Consider the following 18,459-nt stretch of genomic DNA (forward strand, 5'->3'; position numbering starts at 1 on the left):
CATCCCCTATTCTACTCTCCCAGAAAAAGACATTTAAATGGTTTATGTTGAAACATCTCTATGTTGCAAGATAATCTTGATGCTTAATATATAAATATTTGTATCAGTATTACTCTGAGGTTAAAAACTTACGTTATGTTGTTGGGTAAAATGCCAATTCCTTGGCAAATAATTACTGGAAAATAGAAAGCTGAAAATAAAATGTAAGTACATCATGTTCCCTGTTTTATGCTAACATGTTTATCCATTTTCTAAGTGATCTTGAGGAAAAAAAATGATTTTTAATTCTGAATGTTGAGTACTCTTCAGAAAAATGAAAGATGATAAGTTATAATTATAAGAAAGAAAGTGGATGTTAAGTAAGTGAAGTAGGATGAAACAAGCACAAAAAAGACTGAAGTTAAATAGGCAGTCTTACAGGAATCTAAAAAAGACATTGGGGGACCAAAGTCAAATATTTCCTGTCCTCCTGAGATGGAGAACTGTCCTGATTTTAGCATCTGTAAATGCTGTGCAATTTCAAGTACTTGCTTACACCAGTGAGTAACACGTTCCAGTATTTCCATTATCAATATCGTGGTGATTTGTTAATCACAGATCTGATTACTTAGTTCAGAAGTGCGGATTCCTGCATCAACCTAGTTGGATAAAATAATTATAAAAGTAATCAATAAATAATGGCTTACTTCTGAACTTATGTGCTGGTTTACCTTGAGTTTTGTTGTATAGTTTGTGTAGGTCACTGAGCTAATATCTATGTTCAGTCTTCTGTATTACTCAGCTAAAAGTCTTAAAATCAAACCAGTGACACTGCTCTAGTTTTGAATCCTCCGTATCCATCCAGATAAGCACACCAGAGATAGTTTAGATGCATTTGGTGTGGGTTTAAGGCATACATGCATCCTTGGTCACCTCTTACGGGGCCATCTCTTTGATCTAATGTAAAAGATTTTCTGGTAATATGATCAAAGACTATGTACCAATAATATATGCACAGACTCTAAAAGCTATCTAAAGGTCACAGCTATGCCAGCAGATAATGTCCAAGTCAAAGATTCAATACCTTTTTCATAAATGCTTTTCTCAATGCAAATATTACTAATTATCACCATCCCAATTAAAAGTGTATGCATCTAATTTTGGCTCCAAATGAGCTTTTCTGCTTGAAGTATTCTCATATGCCTTTTTTATTCTTGTCCTAAAGCACATATGTTCAAAGAGATTTAAGAGGTGAAAGAGTGAGGGTTTAGTGGTTTTTTTTTAAGAATAGAATGTTAAAGACAAAATAGTGGAATCACAGTGGTATAAAATGTTATTATTCCATTTTTGCTTTGCAACACTTTGCTTTTGTGAACTAAAAAAGACAGTTAAACATCACCATATTGAATACTTTAATTTTTAACTTTTCATCTAATTACGAAGTGGAAGAGATTTTTTTTTTAACACTCCTTTGGTATTAAATTTCTTCCAAGTAGCTTTCAAGAATCTACTAGTTTGAGACAAATAATGGAATGCAGGAAAATAATTTCTGTCAGATGGCTACTCTTACCTCCCCTGCATAAGCTTATTTTTTCAAAATAGTGATTTTAATCACTCTGGAATCTAATTTGAACCATTTTGAAATGACAATTACTTTGAACAGTATTAAGATGTTTTGTTTCCTGGCACTAATGCTTTTATCTTTATGGACTCTCTTGTCTAACCTAAAATAGCTCAGTACTAGGAATAAAATTACCTATATAACTGTAATTAAATAATTACACATGTGAATTTTTTTAATGGCACCAAATCCTTTTATGAACCACCAAGTGCATGAGAAATTCTTCTTTTTTTTTTAATTTATTTTTAATAGTTATTGAAATGAGCCCACATTGGCAGGGGTTAAATTGGCAAATTCCTAGGGGTGAGTCAGTGTAACTAATGTCTTGGATCATAAATGTTAAATTACATGAGATGAATCGACAAGAAAGTCGATTAATGCATTAATTAACAGTACTGTGAATTCTTAATTAAGTGATGCAGAGTTAAATGTGTGCATTTTTACTGTAGCAAATCATTTATATTACAAATAAAGAACAAATGTATACATAGACATAAGTAATTCTGAGGAGGAAGAACATGGAGCTTTGTGTCTTCTCGTTTTTAAAATCATGAAAAAATTAAACCCTCTGTAGATATTTCTTCAATGAATAAGAAACTTTACTGTAAGAAACTAATCTGTAATGTTTCTATAAGAAGAAAATAAGATCTGATCCAAGAAATAACATAGCTGTCCAAACAAATGTTGTCTCTCTGACCCTAAAATAGGACAAATTCTGCATGTTCTTACAATTTCTTTCAGATTCCAGTATTTTCAGAATTCTATCTGATTTCCATATTTTGTCTCATGAATTATCTGGATCTCCTATTTTATAGGGAAACTTAGACTACAATTAACATGAGCTATATTTGTGCTCTTGAACAGTAGCTTCCAAGTCACACCTTTTCCCTTAATTGCTGGGAAGGGATCTCAGAAGTAACTGCGTTCCTAAAACACCAATTAACTACAGAATTCATCAAATAGTGTACAGTTTCTATATAGAAATAGAAAAAGGAGATGGGAATAGAGAAATCAATTTATCTAGAGGCACAGAGTATAGGACATACACACACACACCTGTGTGTAAGTTAAGAAAACAGATATTTGGCAGGTCCTTGGTTCTAAACAGCTTCTGAGGAACAGAAACCATGAATGAACTGGAGAAAAAAAAAGGAAAAGAGTGAATATGTATGTGAATGGTAAATCGTGAATATGGAGTGAATATGTATGAAAATGCAAAAGGAGTAAAAAGGACAAGAGTTTGAGAGGTGGAGAAACTAAAAGGGTGAGGAAAAGATCCTTGCATTAGAGAAAGGAGAAAGAGTTATGAAGGAAATCATACAAAAGAGAAATAAAAGTTAACATAAGGACATTTTATTAAGAATAAAATATACATCTTATAAGTATCATAACGGTAAACCACCGAAAAACTCAGTGACAGTGAAAAATGGCGTAGTTAAGATAAATACATATGGTTATGGATGGGATGCATTATTTTCAAATGTGGTCTGAAGATATGTCAGCATTTACTAAGAACAAAGTAAGATGAAGCTCTGAATTTTTTAAACAACTACAAAACCAGGGACTAGCACTGGCTGGAGCACATCCCACCTTTTGCCATGTGGGCCTACAGGCTGGCTGCTGTACTGGTGTCATCCACCCTGGCTACCTGATGCCTGTGTGCTGCCTAAGGAGCTGCTGGGTGGAAAGGAAGCTTAGGAGACAGGTCATGCCTTAAACCAAACTGAGTACTGAGTTTGTGTGTTATTAATTATTTTTCCTTTAACACATTACTTTCTTTTTCCTTAAGGTTCCCCTTTGTATTTTAAATGCCAGGTTCATTAAAAACATTGGCAGGCAGAGTACTCAGTTTAACAGCAACTGAGAATTTAATCAAGCAAATATCTTAATTAATTCCTCTTAGCTAGACTTGGTTATAGAATACAATATTTCTGGGACAGATTTCCAGAGGTGTTTGTGTATTTGATTTCCATTCAAATAGGTAAATCTATAAAATTTAAATATAAAAATATTTTTAAAAATCTGTTCTTTGTTCATTGTTTATAAGAGTCCAGTTTACCTTCCATCCTCCACACAACCGGCTGTCCCTGCCCCACAGAAAATCTACATTTAAAAGAAAACCAGGAAAACAAACAAAAAACCCAATTCACATATGTTGAGTTCCTGAGAAATAAGAAACCTAGGTCCAATAAGATGGTCATAAAACCAAGAGGGAGTTTTCGGTTTGCTTCACACAGGAGCACCAATATTCATTATATATTTGCACAAACAGTCAAATTCCTTAGTAATTTTTTCTTTACTCATTCATGTATGTTTCTATTTATCTTTGTTCATTTCACTTGTAGGGATTCACAGTAGGAAAAATGTGACCTTGGTGTTGCAAACACACAGTACAGGAGGTCTTATGTTTTCAGCTGTTTGTCTGAGAGCTGAAAGATGAGTAAGGGTGAAAAACCATTTAATATTTCCTTGTGGTGACAAGAATTTTTTTCTGGGCTCTGTGACATAACTCCACCTATGAGACAGTCTGATGCCAGAGTTTCTGAAGAGCCCAACTTTGACATGACAGTATTTAGATTTATACTTATTTGATTTTAAGTAAATTATTAAAAGTGATTAAAAACTTTGAAGTAGAACTCTTGGAATAACAGATTTTTTTTAAAATTACTAAACAACGAATTGCTAAACAATTTCTACAATCTTCATGCAATCATACATTATTTATAGGAACAACAATCTTGATTTTTATGTTATTTATTAGGACTTAGACAAAGTTTTAAAATTCTGCCTGAAAAAAGGAAAAAAAAAACAAGAAGAGAAGGGAAGGGTTATTACCATATGGAAATATAAATATATCAATTTTCAGAAAGCTTCTACACCTTTTGAATTCTGTCCAGTATTCTTGAAGGCAGTGGCACAATTTATTATGGTTTTTTCACCTCATTTAATTTCAGAACACTCAAATAAAATTTTCTATTATTTTCTTGACTGTCATGACTTTGGTAACTTTGGAACAAAGAGTCCCATTGAATTTAAAAGGAATGAAATCTCAGTGTTTTCTTTTTCTTTCTTTTTTTTTTTTCCCTGTTCCTGCCCTTTTCTGCTGTGTGTTTTAAGTTCAGCTGTGAATGATTCTGAAATTTTTCAAGCATATAAAGCCATTATAAACAGTGACCAAAAGAAAGGTCATTCATTGTAATTTCTGCTCATTTCTATTCATACAGCTGCAAGAAAAGAAGTTGGAGGCCTGCTGAGAAGTATAAAAATGGATCAAAGGGCACACCTTCAGGCATTGTGAGTCTAATGAGTAAAGCAAGCAGTCACCTCCATTTTGGGGGGTTTCAGCTCCAGCAGGATCTTAGCATGTGCTTGTTAATCAAATTAATTCTGAGGTAACATCTTTTTTGGGGAAAAATGTTGGGGAGCTGTCATGCTGTTTAAGCTCTTTAATAGTGGGGTATCTCTATAAAGCTGAGGCCCCGAGGTAAGGACTGCACCCTCTGCCTCTTCCTCTCCTGTGCCTTCCTCCACTCTTTCCACCAAGTCAGTGTTTTGCATGAGTGCAGTAACAGATGTGATCAATACTTCAGGTGAAACAAAATCCAAGTGTGCTTGTGAGAGAGAAGAACAAAGAACTGAAGGTTGAATCTGTTCAGTCCTATGCCTAATACAGCTTTTCACTGCAGCGCCTAGGTATGAACTAGAGCTAAGATGTGCTGACAAAGACATCTTTTGCTTGTTTGTTTTGCTTTGGTGAATATGAAACGCAATTAAGAAAAGTCAGGTTTTTATGCAGGAATGTGAGATGTGGCACGTATCTGCTACTGAGTTGCCTCCAAATGAGCCTTCTTCCATTTAAGAGATGCTTAATCTCACTCATGATTAAGATCTTTGCCATAGATTTGAGAATATGTATGTATCAAGACATGTTAAAATCCAATTTGTATTTAGTAATGAAGGAAATACCAAGAATTACAAACAAGCCATTGCAAACCCCTTTCTGCATCCATTTTCTGATGCTTCTCAACTTCAAGAAAAAAAATCACAAAAAGACAATGAATTCAGGAGAGAGAAATAATGAAAAAAAAATATCCCAGACTCTTTTTCACTCTGCCACTATTTGGAAATATGTTTTTTTTTTTTTTTTATGGCTGCAAGAAAAGTGACTAAACCAGATAACAGTGTACAGTGATACTACACACATCATAAGACTTTTGCAACTGTTAAAGTAACCAATACTATGTGGGTAAATATGAGCTTAATTTACTACTTTCTTGAATAATTTTCTTCTGACTTGTTCTCTTAACATGTGCTTGTAAATCAAAGTCAAAATTATTATGTTAAAATTATGTTATCAAAATTGGATAAGCCTATTTTTCTTTCACTTTAAGACATGGATATAATGTATTAAAAGGCTATTTAGACTATTTTGAAATATAATATTTATTTTCCTCTTTTTTATTCATGGCTTCCCATATCAAATGAATATGCCAGTTATGTGACAGTGTGAACAAATATAGTGTGAACAAATGCTACTTAGACAGGTGAACTGAAGCAGCAGTAGCAGTATGAAGCCTTGCTGACTAGATGACTCAGAGTCTATTCCAGCTCTCACTATAAGGGAACGGATCCCTGTTCTTATTTTTAATGTTCATAATAGAATTTTTCTTTCATTAACTGCACGTGGAAGCAATCAGACACCCTCTTCAATTATTTCTATTGAAGAATTTCCTTGTTTGGAAGAAGGTTGCAATCTCAAAAATGAACTGTCAGATTGACAGAAAGCATTTGACTTTTCCACTTTATGGAACCCACTTAGTGCAATCAGTTGAACTGAGTCTAGCTCACTCTGTAACATTTCCTGAGAATTAGGAATCTAAGGACAGTATTATTCAATTCAGGACTCCCTTTTTATCCCATTTTCCACTGAGTCCTTCATTTATTTCCTTTCTCTCTTGAGTTATTGTGTTCCCAGATTTCTCACTTCCTATGGGAAATTTCTAATTATCTCATTAAATGTTTCATGAGGTAACACAGAGAAAGATACTCTGTGGTGTGCTAGTTTTATTTGTAGATGATGTCTGCATGTACGTTTCAAGGCCACTCAGCTTAGCATTGGGGAATTAAATAAACCACTGCAGATGTGAGAAAGTCAGGAAAAAAATGCTGTGTAATCCACAAAGTGGGATACTTACCTGAGTATGAAGGAAACTTTATTGCTTTGATCTAATAATATTTTTCACCATTATATAGTGCATACTTCAGGGTCAGAAGCTGTAAAAATTGTCTGCATAATCTTTCTCATTTGGATTGAAAATATCACTCTTTCCAGAATTTGAAATTTAAGGCAGAGGGAAGAGAATTTTCTATAAAATGATAAACATCAAAAGAAGAAATTGAAAAAAATGTTCCATGTATTCAGAGTGAATACACTCTTTTCTGAACTCTAGGCCTGAAAGAGGGGTCCTATTTTAAAGAACCTAAATGATTAGGCATATCAAAAACTGCCCATCAGTGCCATCTCAGGAAATGAAAAAGAAAAATCCTACAGGATGTAATCATAAGGCACAAATCAGCACTGTCAACAGGAACTGCCTTCAATGTCCCAGGGGAAGATGGTGAAGCCTGATGATCAGTGATGGGACAGAATAGATGGTAGCTAGAATGAGGAAAACACAGCAAGAGAAAAGTCAGACAGAAAAAGAGGGAGACGCTTAATGAAAGTATGAAATGTAAAGGATGAACATTTTGGCAAGTCAGGGAGCTGAAGTAAAGCATCGGGGAAAAGGAAGTGGAAGTGATCAAATGGATCATTTAACAAAGAAGCCAAGGAAAAGCGCAGGTTGCTGAGGGAAGCAGAGAGATTGAGGCTGAAATTAGAGAGGAAAGCTGAAATGTAGGGAGATGATTGGCAGTGATAGGACATGACAGCAGCTGTAAAGAAGAGAGGGGACTTCCTGCAAGTGCTGAAAATGAAAGGAGAATTGAGAGGGTTTGCATGGAATGATGAGGGGTACTCAGTACCAACAACCTGGTCTGGTCTGCAGTGAAAAGATAAAATATTTCAAGTTCCATGTCAGTAAAAGTGCTGTGAATGGCTGTATTTTTGTTCCATTATATTTTCTTATATTTTATTCTAAGGATGGAGGAAATGTCCCAGAGAAAGGAAAAGGATAACAATAGAAATGGCCACAGAAATGACAAAACAGCCCGTGAGTGGTGAAGGTTGTGAGGAGGATAGATAAGTGAGACAGGAATAACAGGCATGCAGGTTGGCACTTTGCAAAGAGTAAATTAGAGAGCTGGATGAAAAAATATGGGTTTGAGAATCTGGGTTTATACTAGTTTGAAAAAGAGAACAACAAAGACAAAACCAACGTATATTGAGTCTGTAGAAATATAAAGGTGCTGGTTATAGTACTACAGTGTGAGAACTTTATATGGTATATTTATTCTGAACATGCATGTGGATAAGGGCACAGATGTACAAAAATACTGTGGAATAGGTAGACGTTACTGCAGCATCTGTGAGCCATCAAAAGCTTTCATGGAAAACAAAACATTGACAGTTTATTTTTTTTTCCGTGCTTCTGAAGTAGTTTTTTTTCTGGATCTCACCCACTGTGCTCACAGAAGCAAAAGTAATTGCTAATCCAACAACTGAGAATGTATGAACATTCTCTGAAGGCATATCAAAATTGCAAAATGAGTTGCACGTTAAATGAAGTTCCCTTAGTTGTACGTTAGTTGAGTGAGGTTTCTGGATTCTAAAGCTATTCCAACTGACATAATTGTCAAGGTTAAAGTCCTTCTTGTCTATGTGATTTCTTTGCACTGAAGAGGTACAGAAGCAGCATACGTCATTGGGTAGGCTTTTAGATGTGTTCTTTAATGAAATCTAAAAGCTTTCCATCTCAGTTTGATCTACTTCTGCACAGGTGCTCAGTAATTCATGGTGTGCCAACACCTTACCCTGTAACTGCAAGATGGATGCTTCCACTAAAATGTTACATTCAAATACTAGAAGTACAAAGCTCATATTTTTAACTGACCAGTCAGGATTACAGATTTTCATCACTTTTCAGAAAGACGAAGACGTTGTTGAAAAAAACTATATGAAATTGTTCCTGGTCTGATTTGCCATAGCAGGTGGACTAGATCAACTCTAGAGGTCCTTTCCAGCCAAATTGTGATTCTGTGGTTCTCAGATATTGCTGTGAAAGAACACTTTAATTTGTGTATGCAGAATAATCTGGTAACTCTTGAGTATATCTTAATGAAACAAGGTATTCAGGGAAAAAACTCTAGTTGACACATGTTAGAGGATGAAATTCCTATTCTGGACTTCTGTTTCATGTAAAGAGTAAAGTTTTTGTTTTGTATCAAAGATGCAATCTTTTTGTTTACCCAGCATAAAACTCCTTGTATGGCAAATCATTGTGTTTTTCTATTGAATAAGTGCTGGACTCTGGATCTAAATGTAATTTAGTTAATATTATATTGTTACTCCTATAAAACGGCATTTTATCTTTAAAGCTTAAGTGCATAAAGTGCATACTTGGTTGTGGATACATCACTGTAGGATGACAACACTGTTTTCTGCAGACATTTCTGTCATAAATAGAGGACTATTGCATCATACTATTTATTCTTGTCATCACTTATTCCTGTAAGAGAGTGGCAAGAGGACAAAAGCCACCTCTAAGGTGTTGGAGAACTGTAGTACAGGGATTGAGCTCCATCTTGTGGAATAAAGGGAATCCTACAGCACATTCCTTTTTCCCATTCAGAGAAATTACTGTGAAAGCCATAATTTAATAAATTTCCTGTTGAAAGTTTTCCTTGTTGAAATTTTAAACTGGTAGGGATAAATTTATTACTACATATATCACATTAAGAGGAAATATTAGAGTTTAAATTGTTGGGAGATACAGTCATGGGACATAATATCTGTCGGGTGAACATTTTTTTAAGACAGGATATGACAGAAATAATGTCAATTGAACTACTAATATTTTAAAATATATATGCTGAAATATTTGATTTCAGAACTTAGGCTTTTAGGTGCTTTAATAATTCATTTCACCCATCTGTTGAAAAAAAAGAAAATGTCACCGCTCAGTTATCCTGTAGATGCATTGCACAATATTTATGAAAATAAATTAATGTATCCTCAGATAAACACACAGACACTCCTACAATAAGATTTAGTAATCTGTTCAATAAAAATTTTCCAGTGAAGAATGTTAATGTTAGTATTAATAGCAGCTGAGGGAGAAAAATAAAATCATTATTTATGTGTTTATGGCACACACTGTTGAACATAAAAACTGTTTTTGAGATTGAAAAAAATCCTCTTTGACTTTAAAAGAAATACATCACTGAAAGGCATTCAATACTATATTCAAAGTTCAGAATTTTTGCATATATAATCATTCATGCCTACACATATAGGACAGGAAATTCTAGCCTGTGTATTTTGTGCAGCTGTAAATATGAGATCGTCTGACATTGGGTTTTCTTAATTGGGTTAATCTGAGATAAAAGGGGGGGAGTGTTGGAGAATTTTGCTCAGAAATGGCTTAAAAGGCAGCTGTGAGGAGCAAATTCTCACAGCCTGTTTCTGTAAACAGCTAACTTCTCAAGCCTGTCTTCAATAACAAGTAAACATTCTGTCCTTGGCTGCCTTGGGAACAGACATGGAGGTTTTGAGAACCCTTCATATCAGGGTGAGAACACAAATCTTGCTTTCAATAACAAACCACAGGTATGGAAAACAAAGGGAGGGGTTAGTGTTTGATCTGTGGCCTATGGTGAGCTCGAGTTTTGCAATATGTATGATCTTAATTAACACGGTTATAAAAACGTGCCTTTTGGATCAATAAATCTGGAGTTCGATGCTGATCAACAAGGATGGGTCGTCTCCCTTCGCTTTCAACAGGGGAGGGGATGTAATAAAAAATAAAAATTAGACCAGTAATATCTACTCATCAAAACTGCACAAAAATACTTTGTGGGTGTTTATAAAACTACAAGTACACAACTCTTGTGAGAGTTGTTGTGAAACATACAAAATCTCTGTCTCTTTCCAGAAAAGTACTTTTCCAAACCAGCTTTAAAAATTATGTGGCAATTGAACTTTTGAAAAACCTCACCCTATGATTATAACTTTAAATTTTAGTGACTCCATTGAGACTTTCTAGGAATTTCAGTGAAACAAATGTTCCCAAAACTCTTACTTAGGTTACCTTGTTCATGTTACATTTCTAAAATAAAGGTATGTCTACAGCTCACTGGGTGTCACTTGGCCTCAGCACTTTTCATAGAGTCATAGAATCACTACGGCTGGAAAAGACCTTCAGATAATCAAGTCCAACCTTTGACTTCATATCACCATACCCACTGAAAAAAAATTCCACATCCACTGTACATTTTTAAACTTCTGAACACAAGGATGGTGACTCTGCCACATCCCTGGGAGCTTCTTCCAATGCTTTATTGCTCTTTCAGTGAAGAAATTCTTCCTGATACCCAACCCAAACCTCCCCTGGTTCAGCTTGATGCCATTTCCCTTTGTCATATCAGTAGGTCCCTGAGAAAGAAGCTGACCATCACCTGACTACGACCTCCTGTCAAGTAGGTGTGCAGAGGAACACGGTCTCTCTCCCCTGAACCTCCTTGCTCCAGACTGAACAACCCCAGTTCCCTCAGCCATTCCTCAGAGTCATTATGTTCCAGAACCTTGCCCAGCCTTGTTGGTTTTTCTCTGCAACTCTGTGATTCTGTGCCAAAAGACATAAATGCAACTTCCCAGAGTGTGAGGGAAGGGAAGGTTCAGGAAGGGAGGAGAGAAGAGGAGAGGAGAAGAAATAAATAAAAAATCCTAAGTTAAAAGCTTTCTCCTCCCCTCTATTTCCCTTATCTTTGTGAGATAAGTGAAGAATGCACACAGTTTTGTAGTTTTTGATAGAAGTGATGTTAGTCTCAAAAGGATTGCCTACTTTACTGAAGACATGGTTCTAGGAAATTATTTTCATCCACTAATCTGCTTTGCATATACTCCTTAAGCAAATAAAGACTAACAGGATACTACTAATAATATTGATATTACTAGTAATAAAACTAGTAATATTAATAATATTATTATTAAACAATAAAAATTTGTCCCACACAAAAGTTTCCCTTCAAGAACACTGTTTATTCCATTCTTGCTGTGCAAATGCAAATTCTCCTCAATATCTTTGGAACAATTTGCTTTTATAACACTTCCTTATGCAAGTATTAAAACTGATGCCCTTTTTTTATTTTTGTCAAATTGCCTCATGATATTCTGTCTCTGATCTTAAAATTGCAAAGTATCTCAAAGAGATTGAAGCCTAAGGGGTAGATAAAACTTATGGGAAAATTGGTACTTGCCTCCCTCAGTAAGTAAAAATCTGTTATGGAACTGAAGGGGTCTGGAATTAACAAAGAACAGTTTCTTTCTAAATGCAAGGGATATAACAATAAGTATATATGCTAAATCAAGTATAGATTGACTTTCATTTTGTCTATCTTGTTTGACAATTTAATTTTTTCCAGAACTTTTGCAAAATTTTGTGATTGTTTTCTACATTCTTTAATCCTTTTCCCAGATCATAGGAATAATAATATCTCTTGGAGATTTTTTTCTAGCTTTCTTTATTTTCTTGGACATAATTTTTCTTTAAAAACCCAGAGTAATTCTAGATGAATTGTGATGTAATACTTTTATTTCTGACAGTTTTATTATGCTCTGCAATTTCTCAGTTGATGCTCTTTGGTGCAGCACCAATATAATGTTTTAGATTTCATGCATTTGATTGATGTCTAAATTAATTTTTTTTTATTTATCTAGATGTCTTGCCAGAAGGTCAGTGCATGAATTAAGTAAAGGATTAATAGTGGAAATTATAGGAAAACCTTTCTCCCAAACGCCACAATCTAAGAAGGTTATGGTCAATGGAACTAATGCAGTGCCTCAAATAGTCTGGAGAATCTCTTAGGGGCCTGATAGGTCTCTCTCATGTTTGTGGTTCAGGAAGCTTCAAAGTTACAGGTAGAAAAAGAATTTTTCTCTAGTCAAAAAGGAATTTCTGTGAACTTCTGCCTTCATCTTAAGAGCAGGCTCTGGTCTGTTTACTAAGAACATTCAACTGTTTATTCCTACATGATAGTCTAAAAATGTAAATACTTAGCATTATTCTTGCTTTTCACGTGTTGTACATTCTAGGAGGGATACAGAAAGTGACCCTGTGAACAGAATTAATTTTTTACAGTAGTTGAGGGGGCATGCACATCAGCATGTCTGGGTTTATTCTATTCCAATGAAGGGCAGGGGTAAGGGACATGGCAAAAATTAAAAATATATGGATATAATAGCTGTGTGAAAGACCTGGGTCTTCTTTAGAGATTGGAATAAGAAAGCGTATGGAGCAGACCTTAGGTTTGTGGCATAGATTTATTTATTATTATCCTGAAGTCCTTGGGCCGCATAGTTTAAATTCTTTTGAAGCTTTATCAAAGGTTGATATTTAAGGTGCTAAATTCAATAATTCATCTTACATTCAAATGCATACCTAGATGTGTGTGAGAGAGGAAGACAATCCTCCTTATTTGCAGTGACATGTTTACAGCAACCAATGTTTTTTTCTTAAATTTATCTTGGATGAGAAGGAAAGCAGCCTCTCTAGAATGTAGGATCGATGTACTTGAAATGCAGCAGATGCTTAGAGAAGAACATGACGAAATATAATCTCTGCAGCATCCATTTGATTCTAGCTGCGCTGCCTGGACTAATGCTGCCGGTGCCTGACACAAGTCCAGGACACAGTTATGTGATTGGATTCTCTTGAAGGCTCTTTTGTGAGCTTAGTCTGCTTGAAACGAAGCAGGTGAGTTAATCCTTTCCCTCCCAGAGCTCTCCGCCAGCAATGTAGCTGATAAACACTTCAGGCCTTATCAGGCACAAGTAGCATTATCTCTTCCACTTTTAAATTAGGTATGTCTTAACATGTTTTAAGCAAATAGTTACACAAGTCAAGCAGAAAATTATTATCTCTAAAATCTAAATATTGTCTAAAATAATCTACATCCCTTAGACTTTCCCTCCCTGTCTTCCCTCCAAAGACTCTGAGCTGGAAATTACCTCCAGAACAAATCAGGACAATACAGGTTCACATTTTGAGGAGTGCAGTACCTTCATCAGCTCAAAGCTGGGAAAGTTCCAGCCTGAAATCAGAGCTTCCTCTGGAAAAACTATGCAAAATGTACCTCAAGTAGCCAATTAATCTAAAATGGATTTGCATTATTGTTTAGTTGTTAATAAAAGAAGAAAGAAAGAAAAGAATGAAAGTGCTATCCTACAGACAGCAAACGGATGACATTGAATTACTTGTTGAATCAGATTGTTTGACAGACATAAGTATCATTTCATCCCTAAACATAACAATCATCCCCAGGGACGATGGAAAAAAGCTCCAGGTAAGAATGGAAATTACTTAAAAAAAAAAAAACCTGGTGAATTAAGGCAGCTCAGAATTGAGATCCCCATTAAGCACCTAACTTCATGTAAAAACATTAATTCCTGAAGTTCAAAATTAACTTTTAGGAAATATTTCATATGATGATTTCTAGGAACAGATCGTGCTTTCAATACCGTATGTTGTATGGTATGGGCTGGGTGTGATTTCCAGACATAATTTGGTTGTAATGAACTTAAAGTGAGTATGGATTTTATGCAAACAAGAAAGAAGAATTTGACATTATCTGACATTCTAAGGTATTAAGGCTGTAATGCAATTAATATATCCCATAATAAAGACATAGATTCATTTGCCATCATTCCAAGAAAAAGCACCTTCTGGATTTAAAACCTGTTCTGAAATATGGAACAGATGGTGATAGGATGAAATTCACTACAAAAACAACATTATTTTCTCTATAATTAGTTGTATAAATGAGTCATATTCGATTTTGAATAAATACACCAGCAGCTGTAAATGTATACATCACGGTTTTACATTGAATTTATACAGGCATTATGGGAACCAGAAATTTCCTGATAATTTTATCTGGAATAAATAAGAAGTCAAAAGTATTTAAAGAAAGAAATTCAATCAACTGTTTTTCTAAAGGAAATAAATTATTATATTTGGATAAGCTATGTATTGCTTTTAATCAAAACTATTCAGTTGTGGACCACTCTAGTTTCAGTCTTCATTGTGTCAGCCTTTACTTATGATGATGATGTTGGTGAAGATGATGATAGTTACATAATTAAACCACACTGAAAGATAATTAGGAATGAAGTAGAAATAAAATACCAATATCAAGATTTTTTAAAAAATGTCAGTGTATTAAGCATAAAAATATGTTGTATAAAAAGGGCTATTTTAACATAATAGAATGTGTACAAATACATGCATCCATAGAAAGAAATATACATATATATATATGTGTATGCAAAAAAAACCACACATGCACAAATGTGACATAGACTTTAAAATTTTTAAAAAGGTAGATATTTTAAAATGTTTATTATTGTTTTCTTGTTTGACAGAATTGTGCAAATTGCTTCCCTGTAAATGTCAATGCACAGTAGCACTGATATATAATCTGATAAATGACTGTTTTCCGAAAGCTGTGGAAAGATTCAGTTTGAGTGGGAGGTCTTGAGGTCATCCAGCTGTAGATCTGGTTCAAAGCAGGAGCAGGCTGACCAGGGCTGTTTTTAAAATGTTTTTAAAATCCCTGAGGAAAGACACTCCACGGCCTCAGTGCATCCTGCTGATGCTTAACAATCTCCCACAGAGTCAAAGACAATTAATTGAAAACAGATTGATAAAAAGGTCTTAGGAATGCTGAGAGAGTCCACGGTGGGGGGGTGTGGGGAGGGAGGGGCTGTTTGTTTGTTTTTTGCATAATTGGAAAAATTGAAAAACACATTCATCTTGAAATTAAGGGGAATTGCTGAGAAATTACCCATGCAAACAAAATCAATTCTCATTTAGAAATGTGATGCAAATTATTATATCATGCTGGGATCATCATCACAAACTGAAATGAATACAGAAACTCTTATTAAAAACTAAAACTGCGAAACTGATTATAAATTAGCAACAATATAATGCATGTTTGTAATCAGTATTGAAGGAGAAAATCCTCTAAAGAATGACTAAAATAAGTTGGAAACCAAGTACTATCATTATTATCACTTTTTTTAAATTAGATTATTTATGTTTTAGCTCATTGCAGAAAATTATATACATAGATGTTCTTCCTAGTAATGTGCAGTGTCAAAACAAAAATAATTCTTTTCTTTAGTTGCTTAATTGTAGTTTGTTTTTATATATCCACAATATAACCTAATTAGAGAAATACCTCCTCTTCATTTTTCCTCACAAGTTATCAGGAATTCTTTGCAGATGGGGATTGCGTTCATGTGTCTGCAAGAAGCACCTGGCAGACTGACTAATAAATATCTTGCATGATTTTTACAATGATACAATTTAAATAATGCTAAAACATCCTTTAGTACAAGCAATAATAAAGTTACCACTGTTAAGGAAAAGAAAATTTTCCTTAACTACTTTTTAGGGCTTACCTAGGCCTGGAAAATGCTCACTTTTAAAAAGACATTCCTGTTCCTCTAAAGAACAACACTTGAATATTTATTTTGTCTGATCAACAGGTTTTTCCATGGACATCTATTAGTCAAGACACCATACAAAGGGGGTGATAGAGCAGACAACATCTAACAGAACCCAGCAATTTGGAAATTAGGCCATCACCAAGGCTGTGGGAGACAAAGGTTCAGACTTTTCCTATTGCAGTGACTTGTGAGGGTTCCTCAGGGTGAGAGAGATGGATGAGAATCTTGGTTCATGATCAGAAGGCTGGATTTATTAATATATGATATATAATACATTATGTCTATACTAATAGGAATAGAGAGGGTTTAAAGGTTCAGATTATCATGATAATCTATCTTTTACATAGATCTTTTTTTAATCTTCTGATGGCTTAGATATTTACCAAATAGAAACACTCAGTCCTAATGGCCCTAAAATTCAAAGGTGTTTTCACTGCCCTGGAAGAAATCTTTGGCAATTCTACGTAGGCTGCTCCAGGTAATATTGTTCTTTGATTCTCATACATAATTGTGATGTAGTGAAATATAATGATCAGAACAGATGGAAGAAAGAAAAAAGAGCACAGATTCATAGCTTACTTGTTATCTTGTTCACCAACCAAAGGAAATACTTGGTTCTTAGAAGTGTTTCTGGACTGTGAGTGTCGATCATGTATATGCTATTTTACAGAACAAAGGAAATGTTTATTTTCCTCATCCCCACCTTTTACTTTATAACAGGAGGTTCTCAGCCTTGAAAATCTCAGTTTAATAATTCCTTTTAAGTGACTGAACAGAATGCTTCTCTTCCACTGGAATGATGATTTCTATCCTCTTCCTTGGTTACTGGTTCAGCCTTTTTCTTCTTTTTCTTTTTTTTTTTTTCCCTCACAAGTACTCTGTGCAGTCATAGTTTTTTTTTTTTGCCAGCTATGTAATCCATTCAAGGGTTTTCAAGGGTAAAAGGGACCATTAGACTGCTGTACTTTACCAAAGGGATGTGGCTTTTAGAAGCAGTAATTCAAGAACAATCTCCCTTTCCTTTCTTCAGAGGATAAGTATTGTGGGTTTAAGACAAACTTCAAAAAAAAAGGTCAAGTATGTAAAAGACTGCAAGGATACAGATAGAGAAAAGCAGTTTTGTGTCATTAGATAAGATTAGCTGGTTGTCCTTCTAATATGGCTCATTGTTATGTCCTAAAACTTTCTAAATGAAATGACAATGAGCATTTAAAATATCAGTGCTCTTGCACTGATATTGCACTATCATTGCAGTGTCAGCAAAATTGCTTTGAGATCATTTATTGGCATTTTCTGCAAAGGACAATATAATAATTTCAGTACTGTTGGATTTCATTCTATCACGTTGGATGGACCTTTGCTATTGAAGTTGATTTTGGAGTAGCATACTCTGTTGATGGAGCACAACTATCTTTCAAACTTCAATTTCTATATTTCTACTAAACATTTGAAATGGTAGGCACTTATGATTTTCTTTTCGATTTTTTTTTTTATTTTGTGCTGAAACATAAATCAACTAAAAAAGAAGGCTTGACTTTTACTCAAGTAAATCCAGTACAGCAGTATGAGCCAACTGGCAAAACCTTTCTTCAATGGCTGAAAATCTTGATAAGCAATAAAACTACTGCCCTGGGAAGCTCCAAGTGGAATGGAAACTCCATTCAAATCTGTGGATATTCCAGACTTCAGCTGGTGTCAAGTTTTCTAATACATGTCTTGCAGCTGTTTTCTTTTAGAGAATTGTAGGGAGGTTAAGCAATGCTGGCCTTAGGGGATTTAAGGGATGCTCTTGAGGGACTAAGTGGGTTTATGCCCTCAATAAATCATGCCATCTAGCCAGAGCAGTAAGCATAAGCTCCTGTGCTGAAATATATGATAGGTGTACATGGGAAATAGGCCTATGAAACCAAATTATTCTTCACTTCAGATTTTCAAACGATATACAACACATTCAATGAATATTGCATTTTTTCTCAGTTAAAATACTGTTTCCAGCCAAGTGAAAGAGATGGAAATTGGTACCGCCCTATGAATTGCTGTTCATCTCTTTATCATATTTGTTAAAGTATGACAGAAGGCTGCAAAGAATCTGGGCAAACTGGCTTAATATCCAGTTTCCTCTATTTTATTTCTCTATCATTCTCTAATAGCTTTCACAAATTTTTTGTAAGTGTCTTTAAATAAAGTA

Source organism: Ammospiza caudacuta, chromosome 1 (genome assembly GCF_027887145.1).
Source record: "Ammospiza caudacuta isolate bAmmCau1 chromosome 1, bAmmCau1.pri, whole genome shotgun sequence".
NCBI classification, from domain to species: Eukaryota; Metazoa; Chordata; class Aves; order Passeriformes; family Passerellidae; genus Ammospiza; species Ammospiza caudacuta.